Genomic DNA, 12,488 nt, shown 5'->3' with positions numbered 1-12,488 from the left:
TCCCCAATTTCGGAGAAAACTGCAGCACGCTCTTTAGGGTGTGCTGTTGATTATCAAGAATCGGAAGTCCCCTTCATCCCCTTTTTCATTTCACTAACCTTACGATCGATTTGCCAAAGCTCTAGTTCAAGTTTTCTCCAATTTTTACAAACAAGTTACCAAACAAGGGTTTTCAGCTCTTAGCTACAATTTTATATTTCTACCTTTTTCTCAGGCTTACAGTTTCTTAGATATTTAAAAAAAAAAAAGCATTCTCAATTACCAAATAGGGTCATAATGGCTAAAATTTTATTTTTTAATCAAGGAAAAGAATATCCACCTTTTTGGGTGTACGACATGATATTTAAGAATATTTTGTACTCCCGAGGAGCATACTAATGCAGTATAAAATTTACCGACAAACAATACCGACAAAAATAATTGTATTTTAAATAGAGAAATAAAACTTGTAAAGGAAATCACAAGAAAAAAGAATAAAATTCGTTGATACGAGTATTCCGACATAGACCAATTTCAATAGCATAAAAAACACCCACAAAGGGACCTCTCTCTCTACAATAAATACTTTATTTATTCCATAAAACTCAATCCCCCATTACACAATACGTGATCTCTTTTATAAAAGGTTGCTTTCAAAACCGTAAAGATAATTACTTTGTCTTCTAAAGATAAACCATAAAACAAAGCCCTATTTCTATGTACCTCAATCTCACATTTTTCCTTCAATCTAACATTCTTCCCTCAATCTCACATTCTTCCCTGAAAAAAAGTCATCCTTATCTTTTTCTACCAAAAAACAAAGCCCTATTTCTATGTACCTCAATCTCACATTTTTCCTTCAATCTAACATTCTTCCCTCAATCTCACATTCTTCCCTGAAAAAAAGTCATCCTTATCTTTTTCTACCAAATAGGAGTCCGTTTGGTTTCCCTTTCTCCTATTCATATTTCATGTCCTTAATAGAAAACCAAACGGACTCCTTTCGTATAAAGGTTATCCACTTATTCCTATCTAGAACAAATCCGTTTTCCACTTATTCCTATTTAGAACAAATCCACAGACTTTCCTAAACCAACCCATATAAAAAAAAACACCTTATGAACTAAACTAAAAAAAATCATACTTATCCTATTTCTAACAATTAACCTTAATAAATAAAAATAAAAGTCTACCCACATCTCTAAAAATAAAAGCATAAATTTCTAGCAACCTTTGATATGCATCATTCTCCCCTGGTTGGAGAAAACTTGACCCCGAGTTTTAAAATGTACTAAGATCAACTTTGTATTAGCACCACAACCTTCTTCGATCTGAATGTTGTAAACACAATCCTAAAACCTATGGGTTGAAACACTATTCAAAAGACAACAATTGTGCACTGAAATTGATAAACTATCGAGGAATGGATCATCACATATCCATAATAATTGTTTATGCTCAGCCCTAACATCTTCAAGCTAAGAGTATTCGATGATTGATTTAACATCACTTATGGATTCTCCTTTGAGTGCTTCCTTTTTTTTTCGTCAAATAATTAGATAGGCTTGACCTCCTCTGGATAGCAAAACCTAAATCCTCCTAATGAGCCACTAAATGAAACATTTACCCAATCTCTTGAACCTCCTCCATAAAGTTGACCATTGAGATTAAATTTATACACTCCCGAGATTAAATATATACACTCCCTTGGTTTAGGCTTAGATGTAATTCCCTCTTTCATGAGAGCTAACACAGTTTATTACTATCTTTCCAATAAGTATATGTGTTCCTCCTCCCATCATATAGCTTTACGGTCATATTGTCATGGTCTACCCAATAATATATGACAAGCATCCATGGAAACCACATCACACCATGCATTATCACAATATTTATTTCCAATAGAAAAAGAAACATGGCATGTACTTTCTACTTGTACATCATTGTTCTTTTGTAACCAAGTAAGTTTGTATGGTTGGCAATGCTTCTCTATGCCGAGCTTGAGCTTTTTAACTGCATCTCGTGATATTACATTCTCACAACTCCCACTATCAATAATAAGTTTGCACACTTTACCTCCAATTGTATAGGTGGTGTGAAAAATATTGGTCATTAACCAATGCTACTGAGTTTATTGCTTAGGCGTTAATAGACTCTTTCGAATAATTAAGGACTCACCAACATCTCCATAGACAAGATCATCCTCATATGGCTCATCATCATAAATCGGATCACCATCATACCAATTAGCATCATCTAGGTTCTCATCCACAATTATGACTTGTTTGTTTTTATCAAATTGACTATTCGACTTCTTACAGTCTTTAGCCTTGTGACTCATCTCCCCGTACTTGAAACAATGAAGAGTTGAGATGCTGCCCTGAACTCTAGCACCTAGACCAGCAGTATTTTGGTGATTAATAGGTGCTGCAATGATATCTCTACGCCCCCCAGATGGTGCATCTTTAGGGCTAGCACCACAATCTTGAAACTTGTCTGTTCGGAGACCCGAATCTCCTCTCGTGGCTGCAATAGCCCTGCTCCTAGATTGTTGCTTTTCTACAGTTAAAGCTCGTTGATAGGCTTCCGATACAGTCCATAGAAAGTATAAACTTAGGACATCCTGAATTGATTGGTGCAGTCCCGAAATATATCGAGCAACATGTTGCTCTTCAGTAACAAGTTGTTTCGTGCAACTAGTTGACCTCCCTCCTTAACGAAAGGTATGAAGTCGCTGAAACATCTTCTGGGTATAGTTAAAGGGCAAGAACTGCTCCCTTAAGTTTTTCATCTTTTCCCAATTAGAGATTTTCGATTTTCCATGTCTTTCTCGATTCTTTTTCAATTACTCCTACTATGTTGATGCATGACCCTTAAGAATAATTTGCCATGAGCTTCACCTTCCTATCAATCAGCACATCTTTGTATTCAAATATGCGCTCGACATAATCAATCCAATCAATAAATTCCTCCACTTGCAATCCTCGTATAAACTCTGGAAGATTAACTTTAATACCTAGATCCCAATATCTGTTATCCCGAACATGGGGCTTCTGATGCAGAGCGTGCACATGGTACGAGTTCTCCAAAGCAGCTTCCTACTCACTACGGTCGTCATAGTGTGTCGGGGCTGATTTTGCGCTAAGCGTTGGGTCAATTCTTCTACTTGCCTTCTCAAATTTATGATCTCTATCTCATAGAGGTATTGCTCTCACTGGATCCACTCATTCTCGACACCTTGTTGTCGCGGATGTCCACGAACCATATGCCTTTTTAAGAGCATGCGATCGTAAAAGAGTTTGGCTCTTATACCACCTGATGCAGTATAAAATTACTGGTGAACAACACTGAAAAAAATAACCGCGTGTTAAAGAGAAATAAATTTTGTGAAGGAAATCACAAGAAGAAATAACAAAACACACAGATATGAATATTCCGACATGGACAAAATTCAATAGAAAAAAAAACACCCACAAAGGGGCCTTTCTCTCTACAAGAAATACTTTATTTATTCCATAAAATTCAACCCCCATTACATAATACATGATCCTTTTTATAAAGATTTATTTCAAAACCGTAAAGATAACTACCTTGTCTTTTAAAGATAAACCATAAAACAAATCCTTATTTCTATGTACCTCAATCTCACATTCTTCCCTTAGCAACTTCCCTAAAAAAAATCCTCCTTATCTTTCCCTCCCAAAAAGGAAGGTTCATATATCATGTCCTTAATAGAAAACCAAACGAACTCCCTTCATATAAAGGTTATCCACTTATTCCTATCCAAAAAAATCCACGTACTTTATTAAACCAACCCATATTTTAAAAAAAAACACCTTATGCACTAAACTAAAAAAATCATACTTATCCTATTTCTAACAATTAATCTTTATAAATAAAAATAAAAAATCTACCCACATCTCTATAAAAATTTCTAGCAATCAGATTTTGATATGTGTCACATACTGTCTAGAATGTAACATTTTTAACCTAGTGACTAACCTCAAAACAAAAACAAAAAAAAAATGCAGTATAGAGGTCTACAAATTTAGTTTCTGAATATTATATAGAGATCATCTAATTTTATTTATGAATTCTAAAACATTGTAGCGCACTATCCTAATGCATCTTAGGACACAATAAACTATAGTCATGCCCAAAACATAGTCCAGGTTAGAATATCCCAAAATCCTAAATTTACAAACCCAAATATTTCATAAAATTCTCAAAATACTTGATATTCTGAATATTTCAGTTTAGTAAGTTGAATAATCCCAACGCTCAAGACATGCAAGTCAATATTTCATAATGTCGTAGTAAGGAAATCAGATTCTTAGATTTGGCAATTTCTATAAACTGAAAGGAGAATACATACATTGTGAGCCTCTACTTGCATCCAAATTCGATTAAACCATAACCATTGGAATCAACGCCATATTCTAATCAATCCTATAAAAGTTTGAAGCTGACATCTCTTAGTGCTGCAACATTTGGCATAGAGGCCAGAGGACTTATGTCAGAGAATGCAGCACGAGACATATGGCACCTTCGTACTAGTCTAGAACACTGCTTTCCTATTTTGGAGTATATTTTGCCTACATACAAAGTTATTTTCCAGCCATTTCAATAGATAGAGGCCAAAATAGAAAACTTATCCCTATTTCCTGGTCACAGAAACCTTGCAGCCCTCAAACCTTAGCTTTTGGCAACTCAAGTCCTAGTTTTGGGACCCTGCTCCAGCCAATTTCAAATATCAAATAAGTCCTTTTTAGTCAACAAAGGCCATAGATGTAGGACATCTAGGCATCCATCTCTCCCTCAGAGCGCAATCAATCAATCAAGATCTTCAATCTCAAAGATCAAGGGATAAGGATTTCATATTTACTGTTAGATTCGGGCCCAAATCCAGTCGCCGGGCCTAAGAGCCTAGCTTTCAGGTTATTTTATTCTTCTTCTTTTTTCATTTATTATTTAATATATTTTACTGCTTTGATTTAGTTACTTTGTTCAATTTCTTAATAGATATCTTATTCTTATTTTTCTTCTTTTATTATTTTTATTTTGATTGTTGTTCATCTCTTTTTTTGTTATTGGTCTCTTTATTCCATTGCATTTATCTTTATTGATGTTTTCATGCTTTTCTTTATTTTATTTTCTATTGTTTGTGCTTATTTTGGATGTCATATTGAGCGAGCTCGGGCACAGATTTATCAAGAATAGGTCTTTTAAGGCAAAATTCTTTGTAGATCTAAATTTGACAGGACCCAACTCTCATAACTCATTTAAATAACTAAGTTTGTACAGGACCTCAGATAGATCAGACTTCCTCTCCTTTGTTTAGTCTTGGATTCGCATCTCCACATCTCTTTAAACTACTGGATCCATTAGTAGGTCTATAATGAAGTTATTCCCAATGTGTATCCCTGAACTGATTATTGTAGTTGATTTTAGTTTTAGCCTTCAAGATCTAAATTAGTAGTAAAAGTGGGACCCACTCTATATGTTTCCAGTTGCCATGCATAACAAGATCATGTCAAGGCAATTTCCTGGGTTCCTATTGTTCCTTCAACCCATCATATTATATGAACTACAACCTGAATGTTGTCCCTTGGAATTATGATTAGACTAATGAGTAGGATTTCATCCAAATCTATTGTCTACATGAGAATCTAAGATGAACCAGACTGAGAGAAGTCTGATCCATTTTAGATCTTGCACAAACTTAGTTATTGAAGTGTATGTTTGACAACCCTACAATATCTTGATATTTCAAGATATTGTAAAATCCATAATAATATTGATCTTAAGAGTTATTGAAAATGTTTGTGGCTTCTTTGATTGAACAAAACAATATTCTTTAAAATTTTAATAACTGTCAATTATCAGGATCTCACAAAATTCAAGTCAGATTTAATATTTGTGGGATTCAATTCTTCTGTCGTTTTTTTGCTTCTGCTTCACACTCAATCACGCGAACCCATAAAACCCCTCCCATCTTACCATCTCTGAGACCCATTCCTCTCTCACCCTCACTCTCTCGCCTCCACAAACCCTTTCCCCAAAATCTTTAAAAATAAAATTCTCTTTACAGAAGAAGTTGAATGTTGAATCCTAGAGGGAGCGAGTTTGAGAGAAAGAGTCTAAATGGGGAACTCTTTGAGCCTCTGGATAACGAATTACATCGTGTCAAGATTTCTCTCTCTAACCTGAAGCAATGCTCTCCTCCTCATCCTCAACAAAACCCACTTCCATCTTGTTTAGGTTTCTCTCTCTAACTCCAAGTCTCTTATTTTCATGGCCTTCAAAATGAATAATCTTCTTAATGTCTGTCTGTCTCTCTCTCTCTAACTCCATGTCTCTTCTTTTCATTGCCTTCAAAATGAATAATCTTCTTAATGTTTCTCTCTCTAACTCTCTAAAGTTCATCGTAGAATGGACTCCTCAATAATCCTACCACCCAATATGAGAATACTCTCTTTGATAAAAAATTAAATGATATTTTCTCTCACCATTTTCATTAACAATTTTTGCAACCTCGACTTAGATGTAGAGCCATTCATTGCTCTTGGAGTTCTCCCGTGAATTCTCGTTGTTTATCATGGATTTGGAGTTGGTTTCACTTCAAGATCTGAAAGTTGTTAATCACATATTTTGCATTGGATTTTCAACTGTCGCTCTCTCTCTCTCTCTCTCTCTCTCTCTCGTTTTTTTATTTTAGACTGATTACTCTTCCATGAGGCTCATAGAGTCTAGTTCTCATCAACTAATCAACTAGTTTGACTACACACATAGAAGACAAAAATTCTTGTCCATACCTTGGAAATAAAAATTCTCTTTTTATGAAGTTTTGAAAATATGGAAAACCGCATGAAAGAACTTTTTTCATGTGAAAATGTATATGGAAAACATTTCCATGCAAACCAACGTGCCATAAGTTTGATGCTAATATAAATTGAGTAGGATGAGCCTGAAGAGAATGTAAAATTTTATGAAAAATACATCATAATAACACACAAGAATAGCAATATGCCTGATCAATTGTCAAGTTTATGTTCAAAACGTGTTTGAAGAAATGGTATAAAGAGATAATTAAACTGATACAAAAAAGTATATATTAAGGGGAAAATTGTTGAATTTATGTGGCCTTTAAGGACCTTATGAGTGATTGTAAAAAAATATTTGATATAGTGGAATATAAACTCAATGGGAGTGTGGTCCCTCGTGAACCATATTAAGCAAATGATGTTTGCTGATACCGGACTGTGTTTGACGGTCTAGGTTAGTCGGTTGGGAAAAACCCATGTTACATGAGCATAGAGTATAAATCAATAAGGGTTATAATGAGTCATCTTTTAATAAGATCGGAGTATGTCTGGATGAGTGAGCCGAGGGACTGTGTGACCCTTGTGTACGATGTTGGCCTTCAGAGACGGGGGTTAAAGTCTCATCCATGTACCATCACACGACATACATATTGATAGACCATTTCGAAAAAGCAAGTTACCTTTCAGTGTGAAGCGTATGCATGTGCGAGAGATACCCCTATGCGCCATAGGAGCTATAGTCGCATCAGGTCTAGGTGACCTTGACCCATCTCTAGAGAAAGACCTAAAATCCACATGCAGGGATTGCGACCCTTAAGCTCATCTGTCAGACTTTTGAGACCCACTAATGAGCCCCTGCTTGGACTGTGGGCCATGGGAAATACTTGGTCAGTCTAATAAAACAAGTGTGATATGTAATCCACAGTTGAAGGTGGAGTGCCCCGTGATTGTTGATTCCTAAGCCATATGGATCATTTTCCCATCATATTAGTTTAATTATGTTGTTTTATGATAAATAATATTTTAGAATTATTATTTGATTTTTTATAAATCTTTGAATATTTTATTTATAAAATTTGAGCTTATGAAATAAAGATATTAATTTTATAATGTTTTAAATATTCGAATAATATTTTAAAATTATTTCTAGTTTTCTTTTATATATAAATAATTTCATGGGGGCTCATTGTATACATGGGCCCACCATGTTGTTGGAGATGGGGCCCATGAAGCCCCCTCTAAGGTGGCACGCCCGACCCCTTTATTATCTTTCCTTATTTAGTGGGATATGACATGTGGTCATATGGTTGGAATATATTAACTAAATATTGACTAAATATTGACTTGATATATTTTGAAAGATTTTGTGGAAAGTATGTGAAGACTTGTGCTATGATATGCACAAAATTTTGATTGGATTTAATTTATTTAATTTTTAATGATAGAAAAATGGTTTAGGCAAGGGAGATGATAGTTCATGCACCTTCTATAATGTTAATGGCTCATCTATAAAATTGATAACTTAAATCTCTCACCCCACAAGTCACCATTGATTGACGGTCAATATTCAATTTCACTTAAGATGCAAACTATGATAAACCCTAAGAAACCCTAGACTTAATTTTTTCTATAAATAGAAGACCTCCCCTCCTCTATTCTTTGCACTAATCTCTCTTCTCTCTCTCTCTAAACTCTCTTCCTCTCGAAGGACACGCCTCACTCTTTCATCTCTCTGTAACCTTTTCTCTCTCCTAGCCCATAGAGGGGACCACCCCTAGGATATTTCTCATTCTCTCTCATCTTGATTAAACATAAGGGTTGGGTAGTAGATGATATGCTTGACTAGGTCTTTGGGAGTTTGGACCTAGGTTCAAAGATTTGTGATCAAAAGGGGGAGTATATAGTTTCATAGAAAAGTTTGGCCTAAAATTACTTTCCCGGTTGAGATTGAAGCTAGATCATCGATCTCACGGCATCAGATGGTGGTAACTTGGTGTGGGGTATAATAAGCCCGGTTGAGGTACTCTTCAGCACTCTCCATTTTATTTCTTACAATTTAATTTGTATATTCTCAAACATAAGGAGAGCATCAAGGTTTTTAAGATATTGGATTTGTTAGTTTTATTTTATGTGAAGCAAGAGTTATTGTACTAAGACTATTTGTTGGGATCTTTGTCAACAGAAAAAAAAAAAAAAAAAAAGGGGTAAAAAAAAGAAAATAAAATATATATTCCCGGTAATATCACATTAGTCTTTATTTCAAAAATATCTCTATACCCCCTATTTTTAGATTTCATTTCACAATAGACCCAAGGTTTTAAAAGATATATTAGGGCATAAAAATTATAGATTTTATTTATTCTAACCCACTGAACTACTTTAAACCTGTTTTTTTAGGCCAAACAAATCTAAAAATACATGCATTTTCTAAAAAATATCCTCCCAAACTTCTAGAGAGAGGAAGAATGGCTTCATGGAGGTGAGAGGTTACCGGGAGAAAATATAGGTATTTGAAGAAACACGGGAGGAGAGAGAGAGGCATAGGAAGAGAGAAAGATAGAACTTTGGGGTATATAAGTGAAGAGAGAATAACAGATTGGGTTTAGAAAGAACATGTTTTTCTCACATTTGTTTAGGTTAAAAAATAGGTTTAAAGTGGCCAGAGGATTAGAATATATATTTTGAATCCTTGAGTTTATAAAAAATGAAACTTAAAAATAGAGGATATGGAGATATTTTCCTTATATTAGAATAATATATAATCCAAATAAGGAAAAACCAAGCATGTGTTTATTCAAATTTTCAAATATATGAATATTGAAATTCTGTTTTGTCAAACATACCATAAAATAGTCAACAGAAAGTGGGTTTTGTCAAATTCAGATTTATAGAGAAATCAATCTTAAAATACCTATTCTGTATATATTTGCAGTTGAGCCGACTTAGATAGTGTGAAATCTCAAATAAATACAAAAGAAAGTAGAATAAAAGGAACCGGAAAAATAAACTACTAAGGAAAATAAGAAAACATGAATAAAGATGAATAAAGTTGATTTAACTAGAAAAATAGACTAATCAAATAAAATGGAGATGAATAACAATGAAAAGAAATAAAATAAAGAGAAGGAGAGTAGATTAACTGAGTAATAAAAACTAAATAACTAAATTAAACAGTAAAACACATCAAATAATAATAAAAAGAAAAAGGAAAAAAACAAAAGAACCAAGAAGCCGAGCCCTTAGGATCAGCACCCACAGTTGAGCCTGGATCGAATGGCGAAGATGAAGTCCTTGCTCCTGATCCTCAAGATTGGCAATACTTAATTAATGATTGCACTTTGGGGATGAGAGGGAGGCCTTGGAGTTTCACTTCTAGGGCTTTTTATGACTGAAAATGATTGATTTGGTGTGGGAAGTTGGCTGAAGCATGGTATTTATATCTAAGGTTTGGAGGGCGTAAAGCTAGGGTTTGGAGACTGTAGGGTTTTTATGACTAAAATCATGGTTGGGGTTGATGTTTGGGTCTCTGTTTGCAGAAAAGGTTGGGCAAATGACTTTTATAGGCAAAATACACCCTAAAATAGAAAGGTGGTGGTCTTGGATTGGTACGGAGGTGGTATGTAATTCGCACCGCATTTTCCAACATAGCCCTCTCTCCTCTGTGCCACAGTTTGCGGTGCGGAAAAGAACTTAGTTTGGAACCTTTACATGATTGATCAGAACATCACATTATGTCTAATAGTGGTGGCCTGGTTAAATTTGGATGCTTATAGAGGGTTAAGATACACAAATTCTCCATTTCAAGTTATAGAAACTACCAAATTTGGAAATTTAGTTCCTACCTAGGGATTTTGTAATATTGATATGCCTGTCTTCAATTTTAGGGAACATTAGGATTCTAAATTGTGGTATTCAAGAATTTTGTAGGTTTCTGGGAATTTTTAGGTTTCTAAATCTTGAGATTTATAGGGTTTGGTTTCTTAAAGAAGGGGGGGGGGGGGTGTTGGGTTTGTCTGCAATGGTCATTCTTTAGCACTCCTTGTCCTTCGAGGAACATGAGTGTAAAGAAGTAGACACATGAGAGTGTAAAGAAGTAGACACCCGAGACTGAGTAAATAATTGAAACTAGAAAGTGCTTGGACTCAGGGGTTGAGCGTTCTCTAGGGTGTTCTCAGGCAGTATGTTGGGATTGCTGCATGGTTCCATAACGTCATCAATTCTAAGTTTTTGAAGCTGACTGAATGAAATGAATGAATCCGCGTTTATCTTTGTCTCAAAATTCCTTATTCCTTTTTCACTTAAGGCTTTCTAAAGGCTTAAAGGTTTTGTGTGTCGAGGGGTTAAGTTTTGACCAAGGAAGGCTTCTAAACTCTTTGTGAATATTTGAAAAAGTTTAGAGATTCACGAGGGCTTGAGAGATTTTTATAGGTTTCTCTTCCCCATTGCACTTCTTATTTATTGGATCATGCAATCTCTTAGATCTCAGATGTGGACTATGGATGACCGGACAATGTCATCATTTCTAGGGCTGATCCAAATCTTTACTTTTAAGTCTTGATTTTGAAAGCTTTATTCAATTTCTTTTAAGTCACCCTCACCGCCTCTCCCATGGTTATTCATCCCGTGATGGGTGGGGTAGAAGTCTGGGTAAATCCTAGGTAGCACATTTACACACATGCACAAGAGTAATGGAAAGTCTCAAGGGAAATTACCAACAATATCCCTTAAAATTTCAGAAATTTGGAACTTACAATTTTTTCCTTGTCCATATCCATTTATTCTCCATCTTATTTACCTAATACGCATGTGAAGCTTTTACAAACCTATTAAGCCCATAGGAGTACGCTGTCCATTTACTCCCTCTAATAAAACTCATCCGAGAAATATTTTTAGATCCCAAAATTTGAAGATATAATCTCCAAAACCCAAAAAAACATTTTTGCACTCTCCATGTGCCTACAAAAAATGATATCTTGTCAGCTTATTGGAGGGAGTATCACGATTTCAAGAACTTAAAATCCCATTTTTTTTTCCTTTGAAAACAACAGATTAGTGATACTCGCAAAACTTTGAAATTTTTTTTAAAATAAATTTCCCAAATACCTATTTTTCTACGGTAATGCTCCCACGAGAACATACTACGTAGAATCTGAAAAATTATTTCAAATAAAATATTTGGAAAATATAGTCGTACCCTTTATTTTTTTTATTTTCAAATCTCAATAGACTAAAAGATTCAAAATATATATCCTAACCCCCAGACTAACTTTATCAACTTTAACTATTTTTTTAGCCTTAACAAATATAAAAAAAACATGTTTATTCTAAACAATTCATCTATTTACACGATATATTCGCTTCAAATTTATCTCTCCAATATTCACTTTTTTCTCTCTCTAACAGGGAGAGAGAGTGAAAAAATAGGTAGAAAGAGAGAGAGATTTAGGAGAAAATAAAAAGAGATAAAGAATGTTATTTAGAAAGGATATTTCATTTTTATATTTGTTTGGAGCAAAAAAAATAGGTTTAAAAGAAATAAAGTTAGCTTAAAGAGTTAAAAGATATAAAACTTAAAAGTTTACTTAAAAGTTTTATGATTCAAGATATGTTTTGAAACTTTAAATCTAGTGAGATATAAAACTTAAAAATGGGGGGCAAGAGATATTTTTTTTAAAACTTTTGCTA

This window comes from Amborella trichopoda, chromosome 13 (genome assembly GCF_054954075.1).
Source record: "Amborella trichopoda isolate Santa Cruz 75 chromosome 13, AtrichopodaSantaCruz75HAP2 v2.0, whole genome shotgun sequence".
Taxonomy (NCBI): domain Eukaryota; kingdom Viridiplantae; phylum Streptophyta; class Magnoliopsida; order Amborellales; family Amborellaceae; genus Amborella; species Amborella trichopoda.
The sequence above is the reverse complement of the archived record's forward strand: the minus strand, read 5'-3'. Positions refer to the sequence as shown.